This window comes from Rhodnius prolixus, unplaced genomic scaffold, assembly GCF_049639745.1.
Source record: "Rhodnius prolixus isolate KJV_2025 unplaced genomic scaffold, Rpr scaffold_3, whole genome shotgun sequence".
NCBI lineage: Eukaryota > Metazoa > Arthropoda > Insecta > Hemiptera > Reduviidae > Rhodnius > Rhodnius prolixus.
In genome coordinates, this window is record NW_027411603.1 from 24579079 (window position 1) to 24600784 (window position 21706).

A 21706-nucleotide genomic window follows, 5' to 3' on the forward strand; every position below is an offset into this window, starting at 1 on the left:
CTAAATTTAAATCTCGCCTACATAAATCCTCTGCCAAAACCTCATGTCAACCTTTCCTTGTATGCTGATGACGTGGCCTTCTTGGAGAATGGACACCATCATCAACAGACTTACTCTTGCAATAGACTAAGAAAATTCTGCAATAAATGGAAAATTAAAATTAACCACGACAAGACTAACGCTATACTTTTCACCAAAGGTAGACCCTCCTTTTAAATAACATTTTCATCCCGTGGTCTACCCACGTTAAGGACTTAGGACTAACTTTGGACAACAAACTGACTTTCACTACGCACGTTCAGGACAAAGTAAACGCTGGCAAACTGGACTACACGACCTTTATTTCTTCTGCTCCCGCGTGACTCCAAAATGACTGTGTGCCCAACAAGCTCCTCTTCTACAAAGTGGTCATTAGGCCGATGTTATTATACTCCACATGGAGCCTGACTTGTAGTAGCAACTTCAAGAAACTTCAGATAACCCAGAACAAATTTCTCAGACTCGCAACAGACACTCCACGGCGCACTAGAATTGAGTCACTCCACGAGACTGCATCCATTATCCCCGTACACTCCTATATCCAAAATCGTCTGCTCAAACTCCTTTCCATTCTATACTGCCATCTTAATCCATTGTGCCGCGACATAGCCTCCTACGATCCTTCCACAACATACAGACACAGAAGTCTAAAGCATATCCTACTCTAACTCTCTACACTAGCTGCATGTTTTTTCTCTCCTTTTTTCTCTGCATTCCTATCCTACTCACCTAACTTTTCTCTTTCTTCTCTAGTTAAGAAGGTTGAAATGTATAATACATTTATACGTCTGTATTTTTTTTGTGTATATATTTATAGCAATAAATATTTATTCATTCATTCATTCTCGCCTGAGTAAAGGCTCTTAAAAAACATTATTCTTTTCCGGTTTTTTGTCAATTTCCCGTTTAGCCAGGCTGTGCTTAAATCACCAGCAGATTTGCTAAATATCATCTGGTTTCTTATTAGAGGCAAGTTTACTAATAATTTGGCTAGGAATGTCGCATCCAGTCCATAAAATTAGTCCAGAACCAGTCAAAGGCGCCTTGAGAAATGGTCTTTAAACAATAGATTTAGTGCGCCCATAGTAAATCCTGGAAAGTCAATCAAGGAATCAAAAACAGTAAAAAGCTTATAGCCTGATCGTTTTAAAATCTGATTGGAGGAGATCCTGAAGTTGTGTGGAAACTGGATTAATCCGGTAACTGGAGTTTTTTGAAAAAAATATTTAATTAAAAAAATTAATCCCTCAAACAGCTAAGAAACTCCTCGCAAAGTATCGTCTACGTACACAGCCAGCATCGTCTTATCGGTGCTTAGGTGTTTATCACTAGAATATCACTCACTCTCCATTCTTACTTATAAATGCATTCGCTTCAAGCATTCATCCCTCCACTATATACAACTATTTACATAAACCTTACAACCAATGGATGGATCAGTACTCTATATTCCTGCCATCCTTATAGCTTAACCGAAATTAACATCACATAATCCTTCTCTAATCATTTTCTTCCATTCATTCTAATCGGCTATAACTTTGAAATGCATTCATATTTCATTGCTAGCTCTGCTACAGATTTAAGTTGGTGGAGAATGTTATGTCTTCGTAGCGAAATGGTGCATCTAAATATCTAAAGTATAAGTCGTCAAGCATTCGTTTCCTTTCTACCACATAACGTGGACATATCATTATTATATGTTTGAAATCCTCCTCCTCATTGCAATTTACGCAAAGAGGAGGGAGGACCTTTTGTTGATCCTGTGAAGATACGAACCGCGAGGTTCGCTCTCAGCCTGCTTATTGTCGTAACAACCCATTTATTAGTGACAGTTCCCTTAAACCATGGTTGTCTAGGTAACTGATCTGCCATTGTTTCATGATCAGCAAGTATCTTACTAATCAAAATTTAACACGAAATGTTTAGTAATAAAAAATTTAGTAATTTATTTTGATAAAAGATAAATAAAGGACATACAGTGAATGTTAGGGTAGTTTTTAAATCCACCATTATTGGGTTGTATATGTGTTGGTTTGTAACTACAGCCACATACCCAGAGCCGAGTCACGCAACTTGGCCGCCATCCAACCCACTGCTGGTAAATTTGTGCCGACTGATGAGACCGTTCTCAAAGACCTGGTTTTGGAAGCCCAGGGGTATGGGTTAGACCAGCTATACTTCCTTACACCGTCCCCGGGGTCGGTTACAAAACTATTGGGTGGCAGACAAAAAGCGTGCCCCAGTGAACGCCCTTCTTCTAATGCTTGCAGTACCTCCGCCTTCAGTTTAGAGATGATATCGCCCGCTTGCGTTGCCTAATGTCCTCCTCCTGAAGCATTCCTTGTGCCTTTCCCTATCCAAGTCCTTCACTAAGTAACACTTCTATCCCTAATCTAACCATTTCACATTACACGTAGAATTTAACTTTACAATCATTCCGCCATCCTTAAAACAAAACCTCCTCCTAGCTCATCATAAAATGTTCACCTTGCCCCGCCTACCTTTGCCTAATTACACCTGACGTAATAATTTTACAAGCGCTTTAAAATATAATCTACGATAATTACTGTTTTACCCCATCTATTGCTCTCTTATTTAGCCATTTCTTTACTTTATGTGGATGTACATTCTAATTACTGCAGTCTATTTTATATTTTTTAATTACTATTTAAAAAAAGGTACAACTGATAGTTTTTTTTGTTAGAAGAACAGGAAACAGTAATGGTAAAATGATTCCATATTGTATAATTTATTCTACAGACTAAACCAACCTTTTGTAATTAACCTGTGGATGTTATAGATTAGTTTAGAACATCAATTAGCTTAGAGAATAATTTCTAAATCTAATTAAAGTAGCATTAGCAACAATAATAACTAGTGTTGTTTATTCAGGTGACATACACCAGAGTATAAACATTTTTGTACCCCAACATGCAATTTTTTTGTTTATTAAATTATAAAACTATTGCTCCAGTATTTTAATTATAAGTTATTAAGAGCCAATGCTAATGATTAGTTCCTTAAAAATGTTAATCGAAACACTAATTATGTATATTATCGCACTAGATTTTATTTAAAATTTCCAAACCAAACTGCCAGGTGTATTTTTTATTCACGCTTGATAAAAAACAAACATTTAAAACCAATTGCGACTCATAGGTTGAAGCCACTCCCTTCCTTCTCAAAAAGTTTCCTTGAAATATGATACAAAAGAAAGTTAGATCTACACAGGATGAACCAGTAAGTATTGTCCATAGGCCTACTGTGTGTAGTACATCTAAAGTGGAGTTCAATGACGTATTGGCCAACTTCATATTTTCCTCTGTTCTTGAGTGACGTCACTTTAAAGTTTTTTTTCTCTAAAATCATTACTTTTTTCCAATAAAAATGTTATTACTCAAAAAGTTTTAGTCCGAATGTGATTCTGATGACTCAGTTAAAAAGGCAGATAAATTTGCTAAAAATTGATACCATTTTGAAGCATAAGTTATTCTCTAATCAGCCTCAATCTCCCACCGAATGCTGGAAAAATAAAAGTTATCGAAATTTTTAAGAAAACTCATTAGGCCCTTACGTGATCATTATCAGACCTAGGTGCTAGCACTTTTTATAAAAGTTTCCTTGTTTAGTGGGCTTTCCAACGGTATATCATTTTCCCAGATTCCTTTTATCTTCGTATGAGAAATTACGTTTGTTTTGCAAGAAAATGTGTTCACGAGCACTCAAGAGTGTTTGTTATCAAGTTGTTTAATTCATTGAAAACTCTTTTAGATGGACCAGTAGGCAATTTTAAAGTAGGCTGTCTTTAAATAAAGAAGTCAATGGTTACAAATTGAACTAAAAAGAAAGAAAGAAGAAATAATTAAATCTAAACTCTGAAATATTTGAGAAAATGTTAGGAAATATTTTAAACAAGTACTACTTTTATAAAAAAAATTCATATAGTTTGTATTTACTCCAAATTACAATTTCGCATACAACTACACTGTTGAAAAAGAAAAAAATGTGAATAAGCCTTAACAACCCTTTGAACCCACTAACAGATAATCGTTCTATCTGAATTAGGTATTAACCAATTCAACAAGGTGTCTTACAAATAAACTTCCCTTATCTGTTAGACTTGGTTTCAAAATTTTCTATTCTACCATAACACTGTTGAGTACTCGTGAACACGTTTTCTGGTAAAACAAACGTAATTTCTCATACGAAGATAAAAGGAATCCTGTAAAATGATATACCGTTTGAAAGCCCATTAAACAAGGAAACTTTTATAAAAAGTGCCAGCACCTAGGTCTGATAATGATCACATAAGGGCCTAATGAGTTTTCTTAAAAATTTCGATTACTTTTATTTTTCCATTATTTGGAGAAAGATTGAGGCTGTTTGGAGAATGACTTATGCTTCAAAATGGTGTCGATTTTTAGCAAATTTATCAGTGTTTCTAACCGAGTCATCAGAATCGAATTCGGACTAAAACTTTTTGAGTAATAATATTTTTATTGGAAAAAAGTAATAATTTTAGAAAAAACTTTAAAGTGACGTCACTCAAGAACAGAGGAAAATATGAAGTTGGCCAATACGTCATTGAACTCCACTTTAGATGTACTATACACAGAAGGCCTATGGACAATACTTACTGGTTCACCCTGTATAGATGAAATATATGCAGGATGATCGTGAAAAACACAGGTGCCATTATTGCAAAAGGAAAGGAAAATTTTGGTAGATCAAAGTGATTTGCATTTGATCCTCTTTAGCTGAATGCAAGTCTCTGATTGTATATTACACTAATACAGCAATTTAAGCAAGGCTAGCCATTTCCCGGAAGTGAACATAATCGAATTTTTCGGGAAAATGAGTTCAAATTAGTGTTAATATATATGAAAGCAGTGAGTGTTTCAAATTTAAAGAAAATTATTGGGTCCATTTTCGTGAAAAACTCAAAACAATGATAAATATGCTTCATACATTTTTTCGGATGTGAAATTTGAGCTTCCTGTGCATGTTTGAATATTTATTTCTGAGTCATTCAAACCAATTTGAAATTCAACTCGACTCAAATGATATCCAAACGTGAATATTTGTTACTGAAAGTTGGACGCGAAGGCTTTTATTTAATTTTTTGTTTGTTTCCCCCTCTCCAACTTGATTAGTGCGACCTTTGACCTTGTTTTTTCGTTACACTTAAACAGTATGAAAGTTTGCGTTGAGTTGATGCGATTGGCAGAATAATTAAATTTATTTAAAAATAAACTTATTTTTATTCACAAATTTTCTCCAAACTCCAATCTTCTTTTATTTTCTTTATAATATTTAGGCTCAAAGTTCATGTTGATGAAACTGCAAATTTTCAAGATTTTAAAACGCCAGAAATAATGATACATACAGGTTAATAACGCTAGACAATAAGAGGGCAGCTTTCTTTCTTTCGGTTTCTATAAGCTGATTTTTAATTGGCTGATTGCTAAACTGCCTTCTTATTGGCTAGCGCTGTTGATCTATATTTCTGTAATTATCCATACTGTTACTTATTCCTACTTGAACGTTTTTTTAGTCTTCATTAAACGATATTATTATTTAATTAAATTTAATTGTTTTAAAATTCTGCTTCATTGAAAACTAAATAATTAATTGATGTTTCATTTTTTTTTTTTTGTTCTAGGAGCGAATGGCCTGAGACGCCGCGGACGTCAAACCTACACACGTTACCAGACCTTGGAATTGGAAAAAGAATTCCACACAAATCATTATTTAACAAGGCGACGGAGGATAGAAATGGCTCACGCTTTGTGTCTAACAGAAAGGCAAATAAAAATATGGTTTCAAAATAGGCGGATGAAACTGAAGAAAGAGATTCAAGCGATAAAAGAATTAAATGAACAAGAAAAACAAGCGCAAGCGCAAAAAGCCGCAGCGGCTGCAGCGTTAGTGGCGCAACAGCAGGATCATTAGGCTTTCGGCCGCTACGATTACCAACGTCTCGTCTAAATTACAAAATACAAAATATTTAAACAATTATACCGTTTTATTTTTTACTTTCGATTACGATGTTCTAAGAATGGAAAGGATGGTATGCGAAGAAGAGTATAAATAATACAAAGAGAAAGTATAATTTAAGGAAATTTCAAATTTATAGTTTTTTAATTTAAAATTTTTTCGCAATCGTAAAGCGACCGCCAATTTGTATATTTAAATGTGAATAAATAACATAAAGTGGAGACCCCTTTATTTGTTTTATAAAGAATTTGTTATTATCTTCTTCTAATTCCCAATGAACGTATTTTTACGATGTACGAGGAAGATGGAATTACAGTAGAATACTTGGATTATACAATGGAGTGATCCTATATCAGTGTACAGTGTACCCCCTTTCCCCCACAACAAAAAGTATTGTGCTTATTTGTGTGTGTTTGTGTGTATGTGCGTGCGCGCGTTTGTGTTGTGTGTGTGTGTGTGTGTGTGTAAAACACGGCTCAGCACCACAACTACTTGGGTACTTAGTCATGTCGGCGGTGCAACCATCCCATGGAATAGTGTTCATACAAAATAGATAAATGCTAATTATATTAGTTCTAAATTAGCCCGCCAGACCACGCACACATCACAGGAACCACCAAAAACTTACAGGTATCTCTTCCTATCAATTTTAATTTTTGTATTTGTATATAAATATAAATTATAAATGTTTACTCTAATAACTACCAACAATAAGTTGTCATAATATTGAAATTTAAGATGAATAATATTTCAGTGTCTGCCATATAATTTCGCTTGGGCTCCTAAAATTGAAAAATGATTATAATACTTCCTCTGTTTTTTGTTTTTTTTCTTAATTAATCGGATTTTTTGTTTTGTTATTCCTGTTTTTGTTTTTTTGCTTTTTTTAGAATTTAAATTTTACGAATTTGTTACGTAATTGTTTTTTAATTTTGAAACGTCTTCTATTTTTGTTAATTTTAACATTAAAAAAAAGGAACTAAGATGGCATTAATGTTTATTGCATCACATCCTACTATGAAAGAGTTTCCAAATTTTTACAATTTGAATTTTTTTAAGTCTGATATTTTACGAGTTGATTTTGTACTGTATATTCTATTTATTTAAATAAACTACTTTTGTATTATTGAACTGAAATCGATAGTATATTTATTTTTGAAACATTATTACGTTTCAAAAAGTTAAGTTCCCCCTTTCCTCTCAGTTTGAGAAAATGTTTAATCAAAGTTCAATCAATCAAAGCAATCAATTAATCAAATTATCTTGTCAACGCTCTTTAAACTTTAAAATTCGATCTTCGTTTTGTAGAGATACTACACTGTTCTGTTTCAAGAAAAATTGTTTACAGTTTCAATTTTGTGTCTAGCGAAGAAAAAGACCTAAAAAAAAAAAAAATTAAAAGTTTACACAAAAGAAAATAGGTTCAGAAAACAGAACGGTGTACAATTATATATTTATATAATTATATATATATATATAATTTATTATATAATTTATTTATTTACAACCTATACATATACATATACATCAAGTAATTGTGATCTTCATTTAGTTATGCACAAATTGTAGGCTGAATCCTGGATGATCCAGCGCCACAATCGGGAAGGCATGCTGAGAGAGGCCAGCCAATGCTGGAACTCTCTAAAGGTTGTAAGGAAGGTTAGGAAATTGGTAAAAGGTCGCGGGGGTCAACGTCATTTCAGGCGTCGTGGGGCACTTTCAGGATGGGCTGTGTTGTGGATAAGGCTTGTGCTGTGGGATTATGACGTATGGTTAGGCTATTATGGGAAATTAAGGAAGCCGATAATGGATTAGGTCATTGACAAAAGGGGATATTGAGGTCTGTATGGAGGGTTAAATTGGATACATAATAAGGAGCGTTTGACGATATACCGAAGTACTTTAGATTGAAAGGATTGGATTCTTTGGATGTTGGATGGTTTCACAGAGCCCCACAGCTCAGGCTCCGTAGGTCCAGATGGGGTCTTAGTAGTGTCTTGTATAGTCAGTTTGTTCTGTACGTTCATGGCTGATCTCCGCCCTAGCAGTCTTCGTAGTTGTCCGTATCGTCTATTGAGTTCTTGTCTTTTCAGTTTAGTGTGTAGGTTCCATGTAAGTCGGCTGTCTAGATAGCGAAACTACAATTTAATAATAATTTTCAAACTTAGATGGCACTTTACAATGTTTTTTTCCACCCGTGGCAGGCTTTTTTATGCATCATTTTACTCAAAACCTGCAAAGTCTTTATCAGAATATAACACAAAATAGTTAAGAGATCTTTATTTAAAAGAAAAATATAACAAATATACATTTACACACTGAAAAATATACAAACGATAATCGTGTTGTATCTGGTAGCTTTGATTAAAGTCTTTTTACACAAAATAGTTAGCGTTAAGTAAAAATAAAAGTAAATTAAAGTGAAATTAGTACTTAAATTAAGGAAATAAACGTCCCCAAACAGGAAATAACTAAATCACTTTTTACAATTAAAGTAAAAAAAGAGCTGTGGATCAATTTTCATAAAACCAAAGAAAATTAATAAAAATAATTGATAAAATGAGGTTAGCAATGAGTCGAACAAGTGTAGTGCGAGGATGGTGACGTAAATGAAGTAGAACTTTCTACCTAAAACTGATTAATATACCTCTGGTGATGGATGAAAGTGCGAAACCGATCAGCGATACACATGCGTGCTTCGACAGATAAAATCAAAGATATTATTTAGCATTACAGATAGCAAATGTTAGAAAGATGTTACAAAATCGAAATAAAGCTTCAAGAAAGAATTTAAAAAAAAATAAAATAAAAAGATACATAAATTAAATATATTTCTAGGACCAAATAACTCTTTATTTTGAGCTCCTTTACGGTAGTAATAAATTCGATTAGTCTGAATGAAAGGAAAAAAGTTTAAGATAATGCATGCAGCCAGCCGTAAAGATAATAATTCATTATTTGTGCACTTAAATATGACCTTTTTTTTCTTCGAATTCGCGGGTGTTAAGTGCGATTATTAAACCATAAAGTTTTATTTGCATATGACGGCTCGATAATTCAGACGTTAACTTTAATAATAGTAACCTTATTATAAATTAAGTTGTCGAAAGAAATGTATTTTGATAAAATTACTCAAGAGTAAAGTAAATTTTTAAGCTAACCTAAACCATCCTAATTCTACATTAAATTTTCATCTATATTTAATTCAAATATTTGTAATTAATAATTATTTCAGTAATAATCTATTTCTTGTTGCCCAGATTTTCCACTTTAAACTGAAAAATATATTTGCATTATCACGAAATGCTATATTACTTTGAAAAAAAATTTCATGAATATATTTTAACAAGGACTAATATTAGAAAGAGGCATTATTCAACGTAACCTGGCTCTATATCAAGAAACCATAATTATCTAAGGTTTCAGTCCAGAAAAAAACATAGTGACAGTCTCTTCTATTATCAACTTGCCTCGAACAAAAAATCATGAAGCTTATCTCCAGAAAATGCGTCCTTAAGGAGACTGGTAGATTCCTCCTCAAACCTCAGAAATCATATAAGAAGGGCTTGGAGTATTGGTCCTGTAGGGCCCGTCCGGAGATTTAAGAGAAATTTATTGGGATAAAATATTTTTTTAATCAATTAAATGGAAACATTCGAGGCGCGAAAAATGGCGAACCAAGGAATGCAAACAAAATTCCAAATTTTAAGACATTTCATTAATTCGGTGATAAATTAAGTGTAAAAAATTTGAATATGATCCATTAATAGCTCATAGAAACCTTCAGTCTCCTCAACTTCATCCAGAAAAATGGTTCAAAAAATGGGCTATCAAACTGAACGAAACAAAATCTCAAAACATTACCTTCACTCTTCGACGCATCACTCTTCCTCCTGTCATTTACAATCTTATTCCTTTACCAGTAGTCAACATAGTCCGCTACCTTGGGCTTTACCTTGACAGAAAACTTACATGGAATCATCATACATGACTCAAGGAGAACAGAACTAAACATTCGCTTCCGACAACTGAAAAGACTACTCGACAACAGATAAAAACTCACTCTGGACAACAAAAGACTAATATATGTAAGTATACTAAAGCCAGTCTGGGCTTACGGCATCGAACTGTGGGGTTCAACCAAACGCTCAAATCTGCAAAGGATCCAGTCCTTGCAATCTAAAATTCTTCGCTCTACAGTTAAACGCTTCTTACTACGTCACCAATCAAACCATTCACACAGACTTGATCATTCCTTTCTTCACACAAGTTGCTGAAACCCGATACAGTAACATCTTAACATTCAAACACATCACAATCCACAGGTACAACCTCTATCTTCCAGAACATTTCCAGACAACACTTCTAGACGTCTTAAAAAACAGTGGCCTCGCGATATCCTCTCTGATGAAGAGAGTCAGTAGAATTTAGAATGTTTTTAGAGTGTTACTGCTGGGTAACTTCTCTACTCTGGTATGTGTGATATGTTGCTTATTGTTACTCTTGTTGCTTATAACGCAATGCGTTGATTGTAACTAATAAATAAATGATTAAAAAAAAAAAAATTCAATAATTTAGTTAAGCAATAATTTTTAGATGAGAGAAATTCTTGCGCGTTTTAATACAAGATTCTAAAAGGAAATATTGTTATAAATCTTTTATTAGTGAATAAATCGTTTTATTTAACTGTATTCGATTAATGTGCTTAGTTTATAGCATGATGAGAGTTGGGGATATTGGGGCAATAAAATCATTAAATCCTTTGTATAATTCCCTAGAGCGTCCGATTCCCTTTCCAGCTCACCAATACTTCCAATCAAATCCAACATAACCTTCGCCAACACGGCCAATCTTTCTATCTCTCCCTTCTCCTTTCACTGCATTACACTTGAAGAACGATATCCCAATTGGAGAAGTTGTTCGTAAAATCTACTTTAATTTACTAACTATAGCAAGAGGAGACGTAGCGAGCGGTCGAGAGAAACAAGGCTAATCAAGAGAATCATGTTGCAATGTATTCCAGAATAGGGAGTTGTCCCAGTTACTTCTACCACTCTGCTAGTGGTCTTTCATTCCCCAGGGAACAACTCTCCAATCATACAGTTACATAACAATAAGTATTCTTTCTCTTTAGATTTGCTTTCCAACTTGGCCAATTCACTATCCACCCATGTTTTTAATCATTGTCGTCCACCATCCTATAAAAACAATCTGGCGCCATCTGTAGGTTTCTTCTTTTTTTTTTTACGACTTCGATATATGATTCATGGTTTATATTTTTGTAAGCAGCGGATACTTAAAGAGAAAATCAACACTTCATTTTGTTAGAAATTTTTAAGAACTTAATAAATAATTAAATTATATCGAAATCGGTTATCACAATAACTGAAACGATTTGATTTATTTATTTGAGTTTAGGACGTTATAAATATAAAAATAAATTATATTATCATTTATCATAATGTAAGGACAGCTGAAATAAAGGCACCCCTGAGGTAATTTCTTAAAATCAATTAGGGTAGATTTTTTTAAATTATTGCTTCTACTCAGTTAAACTTCAAATTATTTGTAATAAATTAATCCAAATCAAAGCAGGAATTAGTACTAATTGTAGGTTTGAAGTGTTGATTTGAACCACATTCAAAAAACTTCATATTTAACTGTAAATCAATCGATTGGAATAAGATTCTTTTAAATCTTAATTTCTCGTCTTTTGATCTTTTATCTTGAAGATATTAATGAGAACACCTAATTTAGGGAGCCTAAAGTAATGCCCATTTTGTTAGGCAGGCTAACAAATTAGGTGTCTTGGACGGAGGCGATTATTACTTTATTAAGTTCTAATATTAACCATTAAATAAAATCCAAGGCCTCTAGACCGGGGAATCGAACCACTAACCAACAATACATACATATTAGCTTTGCAGGTCTTGCCTCTAACCGCTCGGCTACCACAGTCTCTGCAAATCTTTTCTGAAAATTTCCTCCTCAAAAGCTGCCATAGTAAATGTAATAATTGAGTCCCCTGGTTGCGGAGTGTTGACTTGTAACACCCCTGTCATTAGTACCGTTTTATTATAATGAGTGTCTGTACACTTAAAAAAAAATCCAAAAGAGAGCAAATTTTTTTTAAGCGCTATCCAAATACCAATAATTGCAAAAGCAGTCCTTAGTTTAGAAGACAGGTGATTGTTCCTTCGTCAACAGTGATTGCTAAAATTTTTGATTTGAAGAAAACATTTGTTTTTTACTTTTTGATGCATCGATTGCCTCGATCATTAACCACCAACTTCGACTTAACTGAACATTCTTTAAATTTTTGGCCATTTTAACGAATACTTCTGCATTGTCCTTTATTTTATAATCAATACAAGCAAAGTAGCCCAATAATTTTTATTTATAACGTTAGATCAGTGAAATTTATTGAGTCCCCTGGTTGCGGAGTGTTGACTTGTAACACCCCTGTCATTAGTACCGTTTTATTATAATGAGTGTCTGTACACTTAAAAAAAAATCCAAGCAAAAAAAGGCCGTAAAGGTCGTATTAATGAAGCGTTTTTTTTTAAATTATTTTTTTTTAATATGCAAATAGTAAGACGGAAGATAACGGCCAGATGTCAATTAAAATTTAATTGTCCAATGAAAATAATTTTAAAAATAAAACTTAGGAATTTAAAGCTCTACAAAAGTAATATTTTAATTGATTTATCTTGCTTTTATTGAATTATAATATCAGCGAGTATTTAAACTGGTTTTTCAAGAATTGGTTACATTTTTTACATCCTCGCAATAGCAAACATTTAATTCAGAAAGGTCATTATGGTTTGAGTTATAGATTGGTTTTATTTGATTTATTTATCGAGTAGTAATTATTATATCAAGTTAGGTTACAGTTTTTATCTAAATCATCTTAAAAATAAGTTATAAATAATCATTTATTATTATTTTACTTAAGTTCTAATTTATAAAGTTTTGCTATTGATATATTAAATTTTTTATCGATTATTTTGAAGGATCATATTCTTCATTCAATAAGATAAAATGCTGCAGTCGTGACAAATTTTCAAATCAGTTTTTATCACGGTAAAACAGGTTGTAGTTACTCAACGCACGAAGACTCTGTTTTAGTCAATTTTCTGTTCATAATTCTCTTAAACGGTCCACTAATAGGAAATGAAAATGCTCGTTTACTTTTCAGTTACTGCTGAAAATAGTAACTACCTTTCAGAAATAAATTGTTGAAAACAAACTGGTATGATCACTCGCCAATCCCAAAATTTTAACCTTTACACTTGCCTGGAATTTTAAAACAAAATTTAACACTTTCTAGCATTATACTGGTTTTTCAAACCTTATGTTTTCGATGATGTGGCAAAAGAGGGTAGCTTGCCTCCATCTCTATCGTGAGCTGTCCTAAAACTAATTCCTCTAGAAATATTATTCAAATGAATGATGTAGATTTACGTGCTTGAAACCTAAATTTGAACTTTATTGTAAACCTTAGTCTATTTTTGAGGATATATCGAAAATTTGGCTGTTCTAGACAGTAAAGTGGCACCTACTTCTTGCTTGGAACTCAGAATTAGAAGAAGAAGGGATTAGCACAAAGGGTACCGTGTATTCCGGATTTCATCGCGAAGATCCCGGATTCCAACCCTACTAATCCGTAGATTTTTGCTCTTGCTAGGAGCTTCTTTCAGTTCACCACTGACCGGTGATGGATAATTTTGTCTGTAACGAGGGAACACTGTCCAGAGGCCAGCAGGGCACTTTTTAAAAAAAGCTGTATTTCAATAAATGAACCAGTTTAAAAAAAAAAAAAAAAAAATTTCTTGGAACAAGTATTCGAAAACATGTTGAAAAATCTACTCAGTAATTTAATTGAATAATTTTAATCGCCAATTTTAATCGACATGGGGGTCTCCTGGTGGGCCTGAATCGAAATATAAAATTTTCGGCTTACTGGGGAGTTTCCATTTTTGTGTACTGCTGTAAACCCACTAATAATAGACCATTTTCTTTTCTGTCTGCACTGACTCAGGAAAACCCAAGAAAGATATTTACTGTGACAACTCAATTTTAATGAGTCTGCTTGATAATTTTCCTTAAAAGTTTCCAAATTGCAAAATCATTTTCCTGGAAACGTGTCCTTACAAATATGATCTTTACAAATATGATAATAATTATGATCTACCACATTTTATTACGTAATTTTTGTAAACAAATAAATAAGAATCTTCCTTTTTAATTTCTTGTTAAGAAAAAATGAACGCCGAATAAATGACCTTTTCTAACTGGTATTTTAATTTAATTTTTTCTATTTGCCTCAAAACAGTGGATGGTATTTCCTTGATATAACTAAAAATACTACTAATATGTTGTATATTCTTTGAAAAATTCTTTTGTAATAAATCTCCTACGATTTGTTCAATAAAGTAGTTGGTTATTTTGTTGTTAAGTTCAATTTTTTTTAAGTTTGATTTTTATGAATTTTATAACCGATTATAAATATGGAATCATTTTGTAAGCTCGCACTGTAAGAAAGTTTTTATTTTAAAGGTACTCTTTATTATAGGTATATTTTTAATGCCTTAGTAAATCTCACTAAAATGGTAAAGTAATGAAAAAGAACGCTTGAATTTTATTGTAAGATTCTTTTTTTGTATATTTCTAAGAAGGGACTTGGTTATTACAACAGTTGAACAATGCCGAACTGAAGTTTTCTGTGTTAATATTGACTTTCTTCTATCTTGCCCTTGTGTGTACTTTAAATTTAGAATAAAGAATGGCATACGTCATAAGAAACCTAGAACGGAGGGAATAGATGGTGATTGTTTTTATTGCTGGTGAAGAATTCAAAGATTCACCACTAAACATTGTAAAAAACAATATATTTGACATAATTATTATAGTTTTTTCGAGGACAAACAAAGAATAGTGATTTTTCTTTTAATTTTTATTTAAGGTGCATCAAAATCTAAGGTAACTAGAGCTGCAAGCTTTTTTTATTGTCTATTCCCGGACAGTCAGCTCTAAGAAGCTTCTAGAATGAGGAAATCTAAGGGCCGGCAAATGGATTTGAACTCGCGATCTCCGCTTAGGAAGCTAGTAAGCTAACCACTCAGCTGTTGGATTATTTAGAATAGTATTATTAGATTGATAGCGGTTAGTTAACTAACTGGTGGTCATGAAAAAATGTTGACGTTTAATACGTCAAAAATACTATCGGTTAATCTAATTAATGAATACTTTACAGGACATTGCTCGAGACCATTGGGTAGGCTTTGTATCTCTAAAGTTGGCTCTACCACTCAGTTTGGCCTGTCGAGTCTGAGGAGGTTGTTTAAACTAAGACTAAGAGGCGAATTGTTGTATTTAAATTATATACCCTGGATTGACAGAGCTAGTCATAAAGAGAAATGTGCATTGTGCAATTTAAATAGTAGAGAAGACTTGTACCATTTCCTCTGTGAGTGCCCAATTCTATCTGAATTTCGACTGAGATGTCTTGGTTCTTATCTGTTCAGTACGTTATCGGTGCTTTGGGTAATCAGGAGATTTGCAGAAATGTAATTAGACTTGCCGGGCAGGCTTCGATCTACAAATACAGCCTTATTAAGGAATTTAATTATTAATCATTGATTTTAAAAATATTAAATAAATTTTTAAATTTTAATTTAATTGATTTTAAAATTTACTTTTTAATTTTCACTTACAGTATAACTCAGAAGTTATAAAGTTATGTTTCTGTTTTGGGCCATGTAAGATTACAGATTATTTTCATATAATTTATCGAGTTTTTCCCTTTTATTTTGACTCCAAACACTGGCAGACGGCGTTAGCCATGCCTTTTGTACATTTTTAAAACGATTTAGTGAACTATAATTTTTTAATAAATGTATATTATTATTATTATTATTATTATTATTATTACCGTTAAAATAGATCGTCAAAAATCGAAAAAGCGTATTGCTGGTAGAGTTAAAGATAATATCTAGCTTAGCAAACAAACTACATTTTCATAAGCTTTAAGTAGTTACTTAATTATTAATGACTGTCAATTACGGTTTATTTGATTACTTAATGAGCTTTTGTTGCTTAAATTTTTTTAGATACAATCTTATTTAAAAAGTGATTGACTCGTAGAATTTGAGGATTAAATGAAATGGACAGTTTTAACCTTCCTTAACCAAACCCTTTCTCCCGAAAAACATGAGAGACCGCCTCTGGTATCACTAAACCCTTTGAGGATCATTGCCAAAATTAGCCTTGAACAGTTCTATTACTGTAGTTTTCATTGCTCACATTGATCTTCAGTTAAGTTCTCTTGGGCCACAATATTCTTGAACATCGTACACAATTATTATAATAATTTATCGGCCATAAACGGTGACCCCTGATCTTCCACAAAAACTTAAAGGAAGACACATATCCATTTCGTTCCAACCTCCTAATCAAACAAAACGAAAACTGAAACCAGTTCTTGTATCGGTAAAAGTAAGTGAATAACAAGCTTCTACCCGCCTCCTCTTCAGCCACCACTCCACTGACTCGAGTCCATTCAGCCAGTTACCTCTTCAGCCACCTTGCTAGCCATTCTGGATGGATTCTACAACACTAATACACATCAATCTTTTATTTCGAGGTCGAATTTGATTACTATAGGCCAGCCCCTTTTATAAAACGTTTTTGTTCCCTCCATCATCCAGATCGATCTCCACTTGTTCTTTTTGCAGTTTTATTACCATAAAATATGCATACATAACCGACGTAAAGCGTGTACCATTTAAACACTGTAATTTTCATTTCTTGACTAAGCTGTGTGATTGGTGTAAACTTTATCTCCTTCGCTCTGAAGTCCACCACAAATGTGGTCGCTCCTAATTATTAATTTAGATAGCATTATAATCAATTTCATTTTTTCCAAACTTGAAATAAATTACCTTCAGGTTTTTTTTTCTGTTTTTGAATGTCAATATTCTTGCCTCTGTTTATAAAACATCTTATCTCTATTTAGCGAGGGATTAGATGTCCCTTTGTTTCAGTTCCTTCTTAAATGGAAGTGGATGAAAGATATTGAGATTTGTTTAAATAATAATGTTGATCACCTGAATTAAGTACATATTTGAATTCAAACAATGTCCCTATATTTTTACAAATAAATGGATAACTTAAATTATCAATAACAAGTGATATCAGCAGCTTAACGTGTACATTTTATGTAAGTAGCCTTGGCCAGATAACTCTTCCATTTTATGCTAGGGAAACCTCACTAAATAAACTCCTCCGTCTCAAATAATACCGAACTTATCCATACTTTTGCCATGAAATAAATTTTAATGAAAACAAGTTAGAAAATGCTTTGTGATAAAGGGACTCTTTGTTACAGAGCAGGGAAATCATTAAATTAGCAGAGGCGTTTTTCAATTCACTGCGAAATAGTTGCAAATACATGCGAAACAGTTTTTTGGAATCAAAAACAATGACGATTTCTTTGTTATATAGTATAAATGAAGAAAGATGAAGTTACCACTTAAAATAGCTGTTAATATTCGTTTTCAATTGAAGTCATTCACAAATAGTGTAACAATTCATTTTCATAATGGTTTAAATTTTCTTACTGAAAAGATAAGAAAGCATTAATTAAAGAATGAGTTAGTACAAGAGATCAAAATATTGTGTACAATTTGTCTATTGAGAATCGGTCTTCGATTAGTAAAACTTATTTGTCATGATTTATTTTGATTTTTTCATTTTTTACCGTATTTTGTCAGTTTGTACACTCAACAACAAAAAAAACCGGACACTTAATATTTTTTATATTAAAAGCTGATTATCAGTAATGTGTTTATTTTTGTGGGTAATCTGGTTATTACAGAGAAGGAAGGGTCTAAGTCCATTGAACTAATCCCTTCAGGATTAGTAGGGCACGAGATAAGACTCAGATGTGGCTTATTTGTCTTGGGGCTGCTTTACCTGACGGAACTCTTCTAAACTGTAAGTAGGTTTTCGCACCTTTAGAGATCTTTAATTTATTAACCGCGCCTTTCTGTCATTAATAGACGTGATTTTTTTTATTTTGGTTCAGAATAATGGTTCTTTCGAATGTAGACGTAGCCCGAGCTGATGCCTTGGCAAGAGAAGGCCGGAGCATCCGATCTATCGCAGAAACCCTTGGAGTAGCGAAGTCCGCCATTAATGATGCACTCCGGCGTTTCCGGGAGACTGGCAGTTATGAACGGAGGGCTGGCAGTGGCCGTCCAAGGGCCACAACTGAAGTTGACGATCGATTTATCACGCTCTCAGTATTGAGAGACCGCCATTTAACTGCTCCTGAGGTTCGGGACAGGCTTCAAGTGGCGCGAAATACGCGTGTTAGCTCGGACACAGTACGGCGGAGACTGAGGGAGCGTGGACTTGAAGCTAGGCGCCCCGCGACAGGGCCCCAACACCAAGAAAGGCGTCGTAGAGAAAGGCGATTATTTACCGACCAGCATTTTCATTGGACTGTAGAGCAATGGGGAACAGTTTTATTCACAGATGAGTCTCGCTTTGGTCTATACCACTCAGGCGATCGAGACAGAGTATGGAGACGATCAGGGGAGCGATTTGCTCAATGTACTCTTCGCGAGTCACGACCTTTCGAAAGGAGATCAGTTATGGTTTGGGGTGGAATCAATTTCCACGCCCGTACTGAACTGATTTTCATTGATAATGAGGGCTCTGACTGCTCGGAGGTGCATTGAGGAAGTGCTCCTAGAGGCTGTGATCCCGTTGGCTCCATTTATTGGTGACCAATTCATTTTGATGCAGGGTAATGCTCGTTCACATACCGCCAGAATTGTTACCGTATACTTGGAGCAAGTGGGAATCACAGTTCTGGACTGGCCTGCACGAACTCCTGATATGAATCCCTTAGAACATTTATGGGATAATTTAGGAAGGCGTGTTAGACATCGTCATCCTCCTCCTAGTGACTTAAATCAGCTCCAAATTGCTCTTCGTGAAGAATGGGAAGCTCTGCCGGTGGAGTACGTCCAAAATTTAATTTCTTCTATGCCTGACAGGATTAGGGCCCTTCGCCGTAGAAGAGGGAGAAATACCCGCTATTAGAAGAACATCCCTTTTCAGAAAACCTGATAAAAATGAAGAATAAAGTTTAAAAAAAAATGTGTTAATTTCTTATTTTTTCTTTATTTTATAATTTTGTGTTAATAATTAATAAAAATTAGTCATTTGTGGCAGATTTTGTGTAAATAACTTATAAATAAACCAATTCTTACCATAAATTAAAAAGATTAGCGTATTTAACAAAATTATGAGACCAAATCTGAGTGTCCGGTTTTTTTTGCTGTTGAGTGTATATTGCTGAAAAGATTATGTAAGCAATAGTTTCGATACTTATGTCGAGTATAGATCAAGATTAAGGTATATAATAAGTAAATAATTCCAGTAGGAATTTTGAAAACTGGGATTATTTCTATTCTTGTCCTACTTCCTAGCGAGGGATGATTTTCTGTACTGTTCTGGCATCTGGTTATCCAGTGTTTCAGTGATGGGAAGAAGTGTTTTTGTACTACCTAAACATTTAAGAGCAAGTTGTACCAAGCCATTTGACGTTAGTTACTCAAATAATAGTAATTAATTAGAAATATGGCAGCCAGAATCAAAGAATATGACAATCTGGGGGCTCATTTCTGCCAAGTTAGACTCCTAAAGAGACTGCCAACACCTCGTTTTGGTATTTCACATCTATTCTTTCCCATCTTTCTTTGATTGAGAAAAGTAGTAAAATATGAACTGAATTTCGAAAGTAATAAAAAACTATTTAGTAAATTTGACTGATTGGTATTTTGATTCTTAACTTTCTGCATTTGGTGGCCAATAACCGGTTGCAGGTTCTTGCTTATCATTAGTTTTTTTTTTTTTTTTTTTTTTTTAATGATTTAAGGCGCGTCTACATCTAAGGTTATTGGCGCCCGGAGCTTTTTTCAATGCACTGCTGGCCTCCGGACAGTGTTCTCTAGTTACAGACAAGACTGTCCATCACCGGACAGTGAGCTGTAAGATGCTCCGAGGAAGAGAAAATCTAAGGGTCAGCAGCTGGATTCGAACCCGGGACCTCCGCGTGGGAATCGAGTACGCTAACCACATTCCCTCCCCTTATCATTAGTTATTGTCCCCAAAACTGAAGTACTCAGTCTTTTTTGGCTTGAAATTAGGTTAGCGAAGTCTCTATTCCAGAAATGCAAACATTTTGCCTTGCAGAAAGAAGTCAACATTATTTATGCAGATATTTTCTAACATAGTAGACATAAGCTGCTGATAGGCTTCTACAGTTATTTGTTAGCTATGACTAATCTTATCTTGACATTTCTACAGCTAATTTACTGCCATTTTCAAGGTAACGAGAGCAAAAGGTATGAAGTAATAAATTTTTTCCATAATCATACTTCATACAACGTGATGCATGCTTTATTCAATGCAATGAATCTTTATCTAACTTGAATGGCAATACAGGAAATTATATATTTTGAATTAGTTAATCGTTGCTTAAGTAGTATACTTTATAAAGTTCATCCTTAGAAGCACATAAACTTGGAGATTAAGGCCAATTGAATTCACTCATACATTTGTATGTACTTATCTAGGATGTCCTGTACATGAGCCGTTCACTGTCCAACTCGATTAACTCCACAAAACAAAAAGTGGAGAAATGCGATGAAATGATGCACATTGTATTTTAAAATTCCGTTTATAATATAAATTCAAATAAATTTACCGTTATCATCCAACTCCTGCTACTGAATTTTAGTTAAATTATAGCAATTATTTTCATTAGAGGACGGAGTTAACAAAATGCCTTCTGAAATAAATTATTTATTATTCAACGGCCCCAAAAAAATTGTCTTTTAATGGTACTAATCTTTATTATTTGGGAAATTTATTATAAATATTTACAAAAAGCTATGACTGAACTAAGTTGTTTGACATTTAATATTAATTTAATCTTAATTAAAGAGATAGTCATTTTTTTTTTTTTGTAAAATATCTGAATTCTGCGCACTTAAAGTTAATTTATGTGAAGGCACAAATTGCTCTAAAATTACACCTAGATTCAACTCCCATACACAGAAAATTTTACACTCACTCCTGCCCCTTGATTAATCCCCGGCCAGACCGTCTGGTCAGCGTTTCCATCTAAGGGGTCTGTTCACATTTACATATCAATTATCTTCAATTACGCAGCTAGCCAGTGGCCCCCTGAATCCTCCTAGTACAGCTCTCTGGCACAAAACAAAGCTCTGCTGGCCGCTGCCGGACAATTATCCTTAAGGGATATAATTGTCCACGGCGGATAGGCGGGTACCCTTGGATACAGCCATACTTAAATGATCTTAATAAACCTATTAAAGGTTGTTATACTTTATCCCTACTCCTTTCTGAAAGAAAACTTCTCAATTTTCTGTCTCGAAAATACCTTCTCTTTTACAACCATCTTTGGTCTTATATCACAACCAAGAAAATATCCAGATTTACGAAGGCCCTTTTTATTATAATTCTCTCACATTTTTGAAAAGAAAGAAAAAACTTCATTCGTTGCAGCTATTTTACTTCAAATTCAGTCATGTTTTAACATTGAGCATTCTGACGTAATTTAGGTTTAAGT

The 21706-nt window shown here is 33.7% G+C and overlaps 1 protein-coding gene across 2 annotated transcripts in view; it reads left to right on the top strand.

Moving 5' to 3' along the window:
- The window catches only part of LOC141453154 (homeotic protein antennapedia-like), a 1160806-nt gene that overhangs the window by 393282 nt on the left and 745818 nt on the right, over positions 1–21706 (top strand). The window contains exon 3 of one of the 2 annotated variants that reach the window (XR_012457808.1): positions 5702–6666. The gene's annotated coding sequence lies outside the window, so the exon portion shown is untranslated. Of the gene's footprint in view, positions 1–5701; positions 6667–21706 lie in introns of those variants that run through there. The other variant, XM_074125977.1, reaches the window with a different exon arrangement.